General features: G+C 40.6%; 1 protein-coding gene across 10 annotated transcripts in view; it reads right to left on the bottom strand.

Annotated features, from left to right (window-relative positions):
• LOC128329859 (poly(rC)-binding protein 3-like) overlaps positions 1-13,422 on the bottom strand; it is a 469,417-nt gene that overhangs the window by 415,037 nt on the left and 40,958 nt on the right. The window lies entirely within an intron of this gene.

Genomic DNA, 13,422 nt, shown 5'->3' with positions numbered 1-13,422 from the left:
GGGCTTGATGGTCTGATAAGAGAAATAAAATATATGCTTCATCTTTTCTGCCTGGTAGGTCCTTAATCAGGGGCAAAATTAATGATTCATGCAAATCCCTATAAAAATTACAATATAATAAAGCATGACCCACATCCTCTATGGCCTGTGTACTACATGGACAGTAACGTTCAGAATAAGGAATCCCACCATATCTACCATATAAAACTGCTGAAGGCAATACGTCAAAGCGGGCCAGCGCAAATGCTCTACGATATTTGAAAGTTATTAGGGCTTGACAATAATCTTGGTGCTAAAAGCATGTCTCCATGATTTAAGTCATTTTGGGGACTTACTTATCTCCTTTTGCCATTCTATATCCAGTATTCTTTGCTTTGCAACATTTTTTGCTTGTTCGTAACCCATGGATTGCAGCACTTCAAGGGAAAAGCCATAAAAGGCGAGCTTTTCTTTAACAACTGACTGCCACTGTGATTGGAAACTATCTTCAAGCATTAGTGGGGCCAGACCCATTGGTGAGAATACCACCTTCAGCCAATGGAAAAGATGCAATTATGGGAAGACATGATAGAGGTGTATAAAATTATGCATAGAGTAGAGAGAGTGGACAGAGATAAATTTTTCTCCCTCTCTCACAACACTAGAACTAGAGGTCATCCCATGAAACTGATGGACTATAATATTAATTTAGAGGTTTGGGAGAAGCGGTGGAAGAAAGATCTCAAATTCACAGTGTGATATAATGTAAAAGAGAATTTGATAAAATTGATGTGTGGCATTTAATACATAAGAAATTGGATCTAATTTACAAAAATGTATCTAATAAGTGTTGGAGATGTAGAGAAAGCGAGGGGTCCTTTTACCACATGTGGCAGTTTTGTAGAGAAGTAAAGAGGCCTTAGGATATGATTTATGATAAATTTAAAAAGATTCTCAAATGTATGTCACAAAAGATTTGAACACTTTCTGTTGGGCTTAATCAATGAAGAAATCCCGAAAGAAAACAGAAATTTCTAAATTTATCGTATTAGTAAGAGATGGCCATTCAGGAAGCTTTTTAGAAGACTGGAAACCCTCTTTGTGGTACAGGAAAAAACAATGTAAACTTGGTTTTATCAATGGGGCTTGAAATTAAAAATAACAGTTGGGGGATTTGTTTGGGTAATGAAACTAAAGGATTATGATGGTAAAATATGAAGAAAATATTTATACGAGAGCAAATATAGATGTTACAGTATAACCATGTTGAAAGATAAGCTGGAAGTCACATTGGTATATAGAAAACTAATAAAAATATAAATGCCAAAAGAAAGAAAGAAAGAAAGAAAGAAAGAAAGAAAGAAAGAAAGAAAGAAAGAAAGAAAGAAAGAAAGAAAGAAAGAAAGAAAGAAAGAAACTGATGGCCAGAAAATTTAGGACCGACAAAAGGAAGTACTGTATTTTGGGGTAGAAATGCCGTGGCGGGTGCTATAGATTTATGAGGTGAAAGAGTTTATCTGTGAGCACTAAAACAACAATGGGCCAGCAGCTGCCAAAGGACTGGCAGGGGGTGCGTGAGGTGGAATCAGTGTTTTAAAAGTTTGTTGCAAAGGCTATTGAGCAGGGAAATTTTGTGCAATCACAAATAATAAATATGGATGAAGTTCCACTGATGTTTGACTGTCCCACGAATAAGACTGTGAATGTGGGGGGGAGGAGAAAACCCAGTTTCCCTCATGACAACTGGAAATGAGAAGACATCTTTCATGTGCATATTAGCCTGCACTGCAAATGGCGACAAACTAAAACCAATGCTAATTTTAAAACAGAAATCTATCCTTTTGATGTTGTTATTTGTGCTAATGAGAAAGGGTGGATGTGCGAAGACATAGTGTTTGAATGGCTTAATGAAATTTGGCGGAAAAGAAAAGGAGCTTTTTTCCAACCATGTGGCATTTTAATAATGGACTAGATGCGTGCACACTTACTGGATTCAGTTAAAAATGAATGCAAAAAGGTATCAGCTATGCTAGCTATGATTCCTGGCATTTCGACCAAAATCTTGCAGCCGTGAACAAGGCATTTAAATGTGAAATGTGAATGCATTGGGAAAATTGGATGAGGAAAGGCCTGCATACATTCACAAAGGGCGGGAAAATGTGCAAGGCAACCTATGGTGAGGTAGCAAAATGGGTTTCAGAAGCATGGAAAGCTGTTATCACTTCCTCAATGATTTCTGGTTGCACAGAAGCTAGAATTATACAATCTGAAAATGCTGAAAGCGATGCAACTAACATTTCACAAGAGGACAAAAATGACGAGGATGCAGACCATCCTGAAAAATTAGACGAGACCTTGTTAAAGCTCTTTATTTCAGAGAGCAATAATTCAGACTTTTAAGGTTTCCTTTGATGTGCAATTTGAAGTTTATAATTTTTAGAATGAGATCCACAAAGAAGCAACCATTTTTCCTTTGAAGTGCATTTTAAAATTTATAATGTGGTGTGCTTAAAAATAAATAAGAGAAGATTTCTGATGAAGTGTAATGGGAAATTACTTCTGCAATGTGTTGTGTTAAAAATTTTAAAAATATATGTTCAGCATTTATGTCTTGATTTCCTTTCATTGCATTCTTTTAGGGATATCTCATTTAGGGATATCTCATCTTTCTGGTTGGACAGCAAGAAACTAATATAAAATGAATCCGTATGGCCTGGAAAATTAGTTAAAAGTGGAGAGACGAAATGATAATGAAAAATCGCTGTAAAACTCACAGTGCAATAGAACATGAGATGTGGTTTCTATGGCACCTGAGACACAGGGACAGACTCTTTGGGCATATGGGAATTTCCTGAACTTTCCTTCAACACAGCAGTAGATAATGCATTAAAACGAGCCAATGTGAACAACCTCCAATATTTTGAGAATTTGAGTTGAGTTAAATATCTAGCAGGATTAGAGCTAAATGGTTGGCTTCCAAGGAAAACTCCCTTAGGAATCAAATATTGTTCTGTTTGTGTGTCCATATCAGAAACACACTGTCTGAGTGACATTTTGGCTTGGGGATGTCCCATTCTTAATAAAGCCAACTTTTGGCAAACCACTCTTTTCCAGTGTGAGTTAAAGTTGTCTACCAATGTTAAGGGGGCTAAGCCTATAGGATGGAAATTTAACCTTAGTCAATAATCAAAGGCATTTAACCATACTCTAGATTTAACCATACCCTAGAACCATACCTTAGAGATGCCTGCTTCCAACCAAGAACTACATTAGGTACGCATTGCGGTACCTGGAAGATATTTCTCAGAAACCTCTACTGCAAGAAGATTACTATATAAACCAAGCTGTGCTCCATAAAAAAATTGGGATCAGATTTGGCCAGTAATAATCAAATCGCTGCAGGGACAAAATGCACACCACCAGATCGAAAAAGGATTGGATGGCTAATATAGACTTATGGGCATTTTGAATTACATATTGGAGATGTGCACTGCACTTACCTGAAGTGTGGGGGAAAATGCCCAAATATTTTAAAATTTTAACTTGTTTTAGTTTATGCCCGTTCAATATCCAATTCCATAATCTTGGGTGCTTTGCAAAGGCAAGTATCTTGATTTTAGTGTAATTAATCTCTAGAGCTTGTTCATGACAAAATACAGCCAGGGAATGAAAGGTACTTTGAAGGCCCACCAGGGTCTGTGAAAGAATGACTGCGTCATCCGCATAAAGGATGGTGGGGATTCTGTTAGCCAACTTGGATGAAATGCCAAATCATTCATGTGGGGGACTATGGTATTAATATGGAAATTAAATAGTGATGGAGCCAGAATGTAACCGTGTCCAGATCCTCTGTGAGTTGGAATTACTTTTGTATAATGACTATTAGCACTACAACAGACCCTCAGTCGAGAGTTTGGATGTAGTCAGAATAATTGGCAGTCCAATTATATATTTGAAAGCTTGTCCCACAGCTTGTCTCTAGAGATTAAATCAAAAGCAAATCTAAAATCAACAGATTTTTAAAAATAAAGTGGCATGTAAGGCAGAGGAGCAATTTAGAAGAGCACGTTTCGACCAGATGTTGTAAAATTAAGGCCTGATCTATTGGGGAGTGGCTGGCCCTGAAACTAGTTTGTTCCTCAGCCAATATCTGCTCTTCCTCCATCCAGTCCTGGAATTTAGTGAGCAAATGAATTGCATACATCTTGCTTATAACATTCAAGAGGCTAATGGGATAATAATTTGCTGGCAAGTCCCTTTTGCCTTTCTTATATATAGGGATAATAATTGCTAAGCCCCAATCATTTCGTAGTGAAGCAGAATGATCAATAGCAGTAAAAAGAGAAGATGAAACAGGGGTCCACCACTTAAGATTATTAGTAATAACTTCTGATGGAATAAAATCAGAACTAGAGGCTTTACCTGCTTTAGGTTGCTTGGCTATATTAGCAATTTCTGTGAATGACACTGACAGCCATAATGTTAGGGACCTAGGATCTAGGTCTAGAACTGAATTAGAGTCTCCTTCCCATGAGTATAAAGTCCAGAAATGATCCTTCCAAACACCAGCATGGACATAGGAAGAGAGGGCGGAGGGTCTATTGGATGGGTGGGAGGATATAAGATGCCAGAATATGTCTGAATTATTGGAGTGTGTAGCAGAGGTGACTTTTGCCAATAGGATCTACTGGCCTCTATTTTCTTATTTTTAAGGAGAGCTTTATTTTGTGTTTTCAGCTTAATCTTTGGGAGGAATGGGAAGTTGGATTCTCACTGTACAAGTTAAATTAGTTAATAAGCACCTTCCTCATAGTTTGAAACTCCGCAGCAAACCATGGTTTAGAGCAGGGATTCTCAACATTGGGTCCCCAGATGTTACTGGACTTCAATTCCCATAATCCCCAACAAAGACCACTGAGGCTGGGGATTATGGGAGTTGAAGTCCAATAACATCTGGGGACCCGTTGAGAATCCCTGGTTTAGAGGGCCAGGTATGGCCCTTGAAATTTGCACGTTTATATGAAGTTAATACTAGGAGCAAGGCCTGGGTAAGGCTACCATAACTTTCTAGCATAGAATCACTTGATGTACTGTCTATTATAACAAAGCAGATTTGACACAATGTCTCAGAATTCAGGGTTTTTGAAATCTGTTCATTCATTGGGGAAGACCATCTGATGCGCACTGGGAAAATTTCATCATCCAGGCTAGAAATATCATTGGGCATCAAAACTGTATTGTGTTCAAAAGTGTTCAGATATAATAGACTGGGCAAATGGTCGCTGTCTGGGCGACTATTAGAAATTTTTGCACAAATGGGATTAGGATTCGGGACACTGCTGAGTAATCTAATAGGGAGGGTTTATCTCCCATCCAGTGAGTGTATTCGACAGGGAAATCTCCATCAGTAGTTCCTTTCAGGAGATAAAGATCATAACAGAACCAGAGAGACAGAACTTCTAGTTTCCTGCTGATACTTAAGCTAGGCAGCGGTTCATTGCTTTCTCTTTCTTCTTTTGCTTTACTTTTCTTATTAAATTGCTGGGACTCACTGGCTTTGGGGCACAGCAAAGGCTAAGTTGTCCTGATGAAAACACCAGTTTAAACACAACTATTTGTCCACTTCAGTGCACTGGTTCTTAGGTGGTCTTGTGATTGGTCAAATATGCCCTCGGTGGTCCAACAATAATTCTGAATCATTTGAAATGGTTGAACCATTTAGAAAACTGGGATGCACAGAACTCTCCAGCCTAAGGTGACTGCAGAATTAGAAGTATTGCTAAAACCCAATTATAAAACTGTTCCAAAAGTAAAGTGAGTTTTACATCCAAAATGTCATACCCTTGCTTGAAAAAGTTGCACCCCTGCTTTTGGAACCTCATTATTCAAGCAGGGATAGAATATTCAGAAAATGGTTGTTCCTTGACTCCAGGGGTTCTTAATTATCATCAGTTGAGATAATAGGCATAGAGTAGCCCTGTTGGGACTGGAGAACTATTAAGGTCAGAACAAATAAGAACAGCTTTCAGACAGATTTTTGTTAATAACATTGTTTATTGATGAGACAATTGATAGATGTTTTAAATGTACTAGCCATTGAACTATAATGGAGAAAAATAAGATGCTTTCCTCCATTTATATAACAAGCAACACACTGCCATTCTTTCACTTATTTCTATTTTCTCCTTGCATCGGTGTTGCATTTTGACTCCTAATGGAATAGAAACTGTACGTGGGAGATAAGCTTTGTTGACCCAGTTTCTGTTTCTTTGAAAGGAAGTACCAAGTTGAGAATCTCTCTGATAAATGATATGCACTATTTTTTTTATGAGAATAACCAAGACTTTGAATCAATATTAGAGGATGAAACATCAGTGGTAAACTTAGATTGGTTAGGTGTTATATGCCAACTAGGCCTTTTTAACTACAGTACTTCTTAAAATAGTTAAAAATTCTTTGCATTTGCATTTTAAAGCACTCTATAGGAAGGTTCATCTCTCTGAAATTTTACATCAGAAGACTTGTAATTAATATGATTTGCATAAAAGTAATTCTACACACACACACACTCACACTCTTTTGGGTTTTCAAGGCGGATTAATAAAGCAGGAAACTTTTGCAAGGACAGAGAAATGCAGATGTATGAACTTGAACCTCATCTTTAGGTAAGAAAACTGGCTCAGAGTGATTTGCAGCAACTGAATAGATTAATTTTAAACCTTTGATGGGCACAGTCTAAATATATCAGGATGAAATTGAACACATGATTGCATCTGGCCACGTGAACGTTTGTGTGTAATCTAAATGTCTGTTTTTCTAGTCAGGAAAGTGAGCAAATGTAGTTAGGCTTTTTATGTTTGAGGATGAGTGTTAAGGGATTAAGCTAAAGGTTTCACATTAAATGTGGGTTTTGACCTGGGATTTGAAGGAAAGTGGGGGCACCATGAAGGTATTCTTGAAGGAAGTTTCAGCTGAAAGGACAGCATGGAAGAGAGTCATTTAAGAGAACAGAACATTTATAAGTGGAGGAATGAAGAGCATGGGCAGGAATATAACGGATAGGGCGTGGTGAGGGTAGGATGTGGGGGAGGCGAGGCGTTATAAGTGAAGGACAAGCCATTTGTTCCAGATGTAGAAGGCAGTAGGAAGACAAGCCAGTGTAGGATTTTGAGGAAGAGCACCGTATTCACATATGTCTAGCGATGTGAATATTATTCACATTTTTAACAGTAATATTCTTCTCAGTGGTGAGAGGACTAGGGTAAGACAAAGGAAACCCATAGAGAAGCTGTTGTAGTCAAAGCAGGATATGACCAGAGTTTTAGCCAAGGAGACTAAGAGGAAGGAGTGAGGCTTTGTTATGCAGAAAGAGGAAACATGAACTGGTCACAGTAAAAGTGGAGAGCAAAGGAGAGGGGAAGAATCATTTAAAAATTAATAATACACAATAATGTTCTTGCAATAATGGTTACAAAAGTATATTATTTAAAAGCATCCATAGTATGTGTCAAAGTTTTTCTCGGGCATTTTTCTTTAATTATCTAAAAGCAGATTTTATGTGTTCTGTTACTTCACTGTTTGGCTAAATGAATCATACACCTTTTGCAGAGAATTAAATTACTTAATCTCCTCAGATATCCATTACACCACTTCCTCTACAGCTTTGGTAGGAATTGCAAAGAGACTGAACAACTCAACACATGTAGAACATTTTCCTTGTTCAGTTTTCCTTACAGTGTATATAATCCTTCCACCTATTCTCAGTGTTACAGCCCCAAATGGAGCTGTTAAGTTCAGTTTAAATAGATGGCAGCTGTGCTGTTGGATTCCCTGCAGCTAAGCTTAAAAAAATGCTAGGAGTCCTTGCTGCACAAATGCTAGTTTTATGTTGCAGGAGAAAGCAAATTCCTTCTTAATGGAGAGTCTCATGGGTCACTGAATCAATGGGACACTGAACAAACCGGGTAAAGACTATGTGATCTGCCCAAGCCTCTCTGACCTAAGTAGTCTATGTGTATCTAATGGAGCACACCAAGTCTCTGTTTTGAGAATTCTATCTGGCCATTGCACCCTACATGAAAAACTTTATTTGCTCGGAAAAGTGGACAGTGAACTATATTCTGTATGTAGTCTCTCAGAAACAGCAGACCATGTATTATGGGATTGTGGAATATACTGTTTGGAACGAGTCAAGTTACTTAAGGCCTTGAGGCACTTGTGTATTTGGAAATGACGACCCATGCAGTTTTTGGCAACCAGAAAGTCTGGGATCAGGCTCTTTGTCTCCTGTGGAATTTTCATTGAGACTCCTGCTTATATTAAAGGTTCTGAACAATAGTTCCAAAACAGTTCATGGTGATTATGGCTCACTTGTGAGCCTCTACACCAGTCTCCTCTAAAAGAAGGAGTGATGTTTCTTGCCTCCTCTCCTTTCTCCTCTCCATACCTCCTTGCCACCCTGACCAGCGTCGGACCAGAAGTGCGCATGCATGCCAGCCACTTCCGGTCCTACGCTGGCTGGGGCAGCAAGGAGGTACGCTTTCGCCCTGCACCAGTGCTCTTCACGACAGCGCAAGTGGGGAAAATGTGGCGGGGGTGGGTGGGTGAGCACCCTCCCTGCTCCTTAAAGGTAACCCCCCTTCCCTACCACCGAACCTGCCCAGACCCGCTCCATGCACATCCCTAGAGATCAGGGTTCAGATCACTGTTCAGTTATGAAGCTCACTGAGTGGCCTTGAGCCAGTCATTCTCAGTCTAACCTACCTCAAACGGCTGGTATAATGATAAAGAGGGATAACCCCTCTATAGGCTGACCTGAGTCCCTTAGAAGAAGGCTGGGGTACCCATGTAATTGATTTATTAAAATGCATATGGATTTTCAACATGGCAAAGCAGCAAAAAACTAATGAAAATAGTAAATGTACCTTTTATTAAACACAGGGCTGTTTAGTGCACTGGTGCAGCGCTAGCTGGGGGAGAAAAGCACCATTTGGTGGGCATCTGACATACAATTCACTGCCCTAAAGAATTATAAATCTCATATTAATCCCTTGTTTCCCATCATAACCTCATGATTTGGTGGTGGCAGTGTCATGATTGAATCTTGAGGCCAAAAACCTACAACTGTTCCCACCCCCCACAAAAAAGATCAAACAACAGAAAACAAAACCTGCTCCTGTAAATTCTGTTTTCAGTACCACATAGACTTCATAAATATTCACACTGACACTTTTGATGTTGCTTTTTAGTAAGAAGCAACCAAAAGTCCAAAAGTGCTCCGGTTCAATTCTATCCTCACCCTCATCACAATCCTAACTATCAGACACCTGAAGTCAGTAATCCCACATGCTATCTTGCACAATTTGGTGGAGTGAGAAAACAGAAGGCTAAATCCCATAGTTAGAAAAGTAACGCACCTTCCATCAACCCCTTTATAAGCTGGGGCAGCACAAAACCTACCTGCTAGATGAATTATCTGGCTTCAGTTCTTCCATAATAATCCCTGATACAAAATTTTCCTTGAGGAACAATGTAATAATGCACAATCCTACTGTCAACATTTTTCTAGGCATCAGATAGCCCCTAAGTACAAGACTAGTAATTCAGCAAACATTCAAGATTTCACTATGGACCGGGTCTCACGATCCGTGAGACCCGGTTTTGGGAAGTGAGTGGGAAGAGCGGGCTAAGCCCGTTCTCCCTGCTCACGAGCGGGGAGGGATCCCTGGGTGGCCAGATCGGCCACCCACACGATGGCCGGCTCCGAGACGGAGCCGGCGGGGGCTGGGGAGCTCGGGGGCCGTGCAGCCCCCGGAAGCCCCAGTATGCCCTGCACGAGTGCGCAGGGCATACTGGGGAGACCCCCGAGCTGGGAGGCTACTTTTAAGCCTCCCGGCTGGGGGTCTACTCATGAGTAGCCGTGGCACGGAGCCATGCCGCAGCTACTCACAAGCAGATAGCCCGGGTTTGCAGAGCGCTCGCTCTGCAAACCCGGGCTAAGGGGTGGGCTACATGAGCAGGTTAGCCGCTCCAGAACCACCGGGCTTGACTGCGAGCCCAGTAGTTCTTACAATCACAAAAATCGGGCTAGGATTTTCCTAGCCCAATTTTTGTGACCGTAAGAATAGCCCCTATGTTTCTGATATTGTTGTTGCACAGGTTTCATCTGACACTTGTGATGAAAACACTTAGATGAGATTTGTTCTTCTACAAATAAGTTCAGAGTGAAAGTACACTTGGGAGGAGGCAAAATGTTCTCTGCAAACCATATTCCTTCTCTTTTCCATTGTTATTTACAGCCAGTCTTTCCCTTCACAGCTGCTGCTTCAACACAATTTTAAAGGGTTTCTTCTCCATCCTGGAGCGGTCCCAGGTAATCAGGAATTTTGTAGCAAGTATGATGAAACCACAATACCATATAGCCAATCATCTGTCTATATGAAATTCCTGAGGGCAAACAAAACCTATTGCCCTCACTCTGTATGCTTGTCCTTGATGTTGTCAGCATGGCTGAGGTGAAAAGTGGGCCAATGATTCTCTGTTTGCCATGTGATGGATGACCTTGCAAACACTTTCACGCCTTCTTCTGAAACCCTCCCAAAAATCACCAAAAGGGAAGAACTTTTTACCACTGCCAAAAGTGTTTATGAAAAGCAGCCCTCCATGCTTTTGTCTTAATTTCACAAGGCCAAGTGCTCTATCTAGGGCCTGCATCATGTTTAAATCAGGCAGTAACCTCTAATTGTTAAATTAAATGTGAACTCTCCATTTCCTGAATTTTGCAATCGTCAAAAGCTAACATTTTCAACAGACTGGACCTTTTCAATCTTTGTGTATGTTCCTTTCATGCTATTTGTTTACATTAGAACTCCAAAGAACTGTGAAATTAGCTCCTTATTGTTGGAAGTTAAAGGACTTTGCGCTGTCTCTTGTCTCAGACAGTGGAGGACAGACTAGTGAGTCAGAGGGCTAGAGGGTCAAGACATTGACATTGGTCATCCCTTCTCCACTGTTCTGACACTATCCCTTTGAAATGTAGATTGGTAGGGATTAACTTCCTTCCTCTCTCTCTTCCCTACCTGTCCTTCTGCCTTGCAACATGAAAGTCAGCTCCTCTCCCTGCACCATGTGTGCAGAGAAGATGCAGAATCCATCTGCATCCAGCTAGATAGATAGATTAGAGATCCTAACTCCTCACTTTCCTATCTAGAATGGAGTTCCTTAATAAATGCCTTATATATTGATTTGAAACTATGAATTGGCTCCAAGTTACTTTATTCACTTACCACAGAGAATTTCCAACACTTATAAACCAAAGTGCTTGTGTTTCTTGAACAGTAGACCCTGACCCTTCAAGGAAAATAGCTTTTCAAAGTCAGAGGAGTAAAGAGTTTGTGATATTTGGCATTAGGGGGTTCAAAGTAAGTTAAAAACAATGCACTAGCTGTGTGCATGTCCTTGGTTGCAGCATTGCTCTTTGGATCTTAGCCCAGGAGCAGGGGTGTAGCTATAATTGAGCAGATGGGTTCAAAGAACCTGGGGCCCCTAGCTCCTGAGGACTGTCCAGCTCCATCCCTTCCTATTTTCTTCATTATCTCCCTCACTCCAAGGGGCAAACACAGGCCCCCTCTTCCCCAGCTACACCCCTGCCCAAGAGTGCTGAGTTTTCCACAGAAAATAATAATCAAACTGTGTTTTCTGAGCCATTATTAAGAGTTCTTTTCAACTGCTGAACTTCAGTAAAGTTTAGCAGAAAATGTCTTTTCTTCAGTAACTGCCATCAGCAAAAGATGGATTGGGTCCTATGAAAATATATTGGGCTTAGCTGCCCTGCTTTCAGCTGACTGGTCAGAACAGAAGACAAACAGCCAGGTTGGTTGGGACACTCAAAGAACTGTTAGAAGACACTTCGATTTTCTAGCCTCAACAGGTTGTTTACCTGTAACTTTGGTTCTTCTAGTGGTCAACTGCATCGTCATACAGATGGGCTCTTGCACACACATGAAAATCCTGTTAGAAACTTTCCATAGCTGCCTTTTGTTTTGGTGGGAACCTTGACCCTTCCCCCATCCTTAAGAATATGTGCAGTGTTCCTTCACTCAGTTCAAGTTTCCACTGCCATGGAGTACTGCAGTGGGGAGGAAGGTTGGGTATGTGAAAACACAGATGCCCACTAGAAGACTTGTTCTTTGGTGTGGTCTCTGTGCTTCACTCGATGGGGGAAGGGGTGGAGTTCCCATGAAACCAAAAAGAGAGGAGAGAGAGAGAGCTATTGAAAGTTCCCAATTGGATCTCTATGCATGCTTGAGAATCCACTGTGTGAAACACAAAGACCATGACAAAGAAGAGACGTGCTCCAAACTCAAAAATAATTTCCTAATAAATCATTGACAGCACCTGGAGTTTGGGGATTTTTAGCCTAATTTCCAAAGGAAAGAAGGCTTATGAGATCTCTGTATCAGTTTCTTGTGTGTTTGAGCTTGTGTCGCTCAATAACAACTTTTGGTTTACAGTCCAATACAAACCAAACTTACAGTATATGAGAGAGGGTCCAAGGGATTCTAATGGGTTTGATTTTATTTCATTCCACAATCCTGAAACAAAATGGCAATCACTCAAAAGTATAAGCACCCCACAGCTTAGAACGGAGATTCTAAATGGGGTATTTTTTCCAGATTTCAAGGGTGGAATGAAGGGATTAGCTAAGGTGGCAGCACAGTATCGTTATTATTAAACACAAAAAATCACCATCTGTGTAGGCAGCTGTAGCAATGCTAGAAACACTGGTTGTCTCCTGGAAGGCAGCTTCATTTTCCTTCCTGGAATATACAGGGGAAAGGCGCAATGTTATACTATGCCATGATGTCGCATTCTTCCCTGGTGCATTCCAGGAATTCAAGTTTAGTGTGCTCCAAGCAACACTTTGAGATGTTGCCACTGTCCACAGAGGTGGCAGCATTTTCATGTTTAAAAGCAAAGACTACACCATGCTGCTGCCTTAGGTAAGCCTCCAACCTGATCTTGAAAAATCAAAAACCTTTACTGGCTCCCCGCTCATCAAAATGACAAGGGTTTCGAACCTCCATTGATGTAGGGAAATCGCCAACATACTAGTGAAATGCTGAAATCATACTGGAATCAGCCCTACTTCAAACTGCCTTCCTCATATCATATCCTTGTTTCAGTAGTTTCAATCCTACCTGCAAGCCCATCTGGTTTAAAATATGTCACTAGTTGTGCTTATGATGAAGAAAAAAATGCAAATAAGGTCTGTCAGACTATAACTTCACTCCTGCTCCTCCACTTTTACTGGGTGGGTGTAGGGAACAAGATTTCATGTTGCTTGAGCTTCACTAGGAGGGGGCACACACATCCCTCCTGAGGGCTTTTGTTTAAAAGGCATGTTTTCATTCCTTTAAACTTTCATTCTAGGGGGTCTTAAAC

This window comes from Hemicordylus capensis, chromosome 6 (assembly GCF_027244095.1).
Source record: "Hemicordylus capensis ecotype Gifberg chromosome 6, rHemCap1.1.pri, whole genome shotgun sequence".
Taxonomy (NCBI): domain Eukaryota; kingdom Metazoa; phylum Chordata; class Lepidosauria; order Squamata; family Cordylidae; genus Hemicordylus; species Hemicordylus capensis.
Note: the sequence above shows the minus strand (reverse complement) of the source record. Positions and strands in the feature narration are given on the sequence as shown.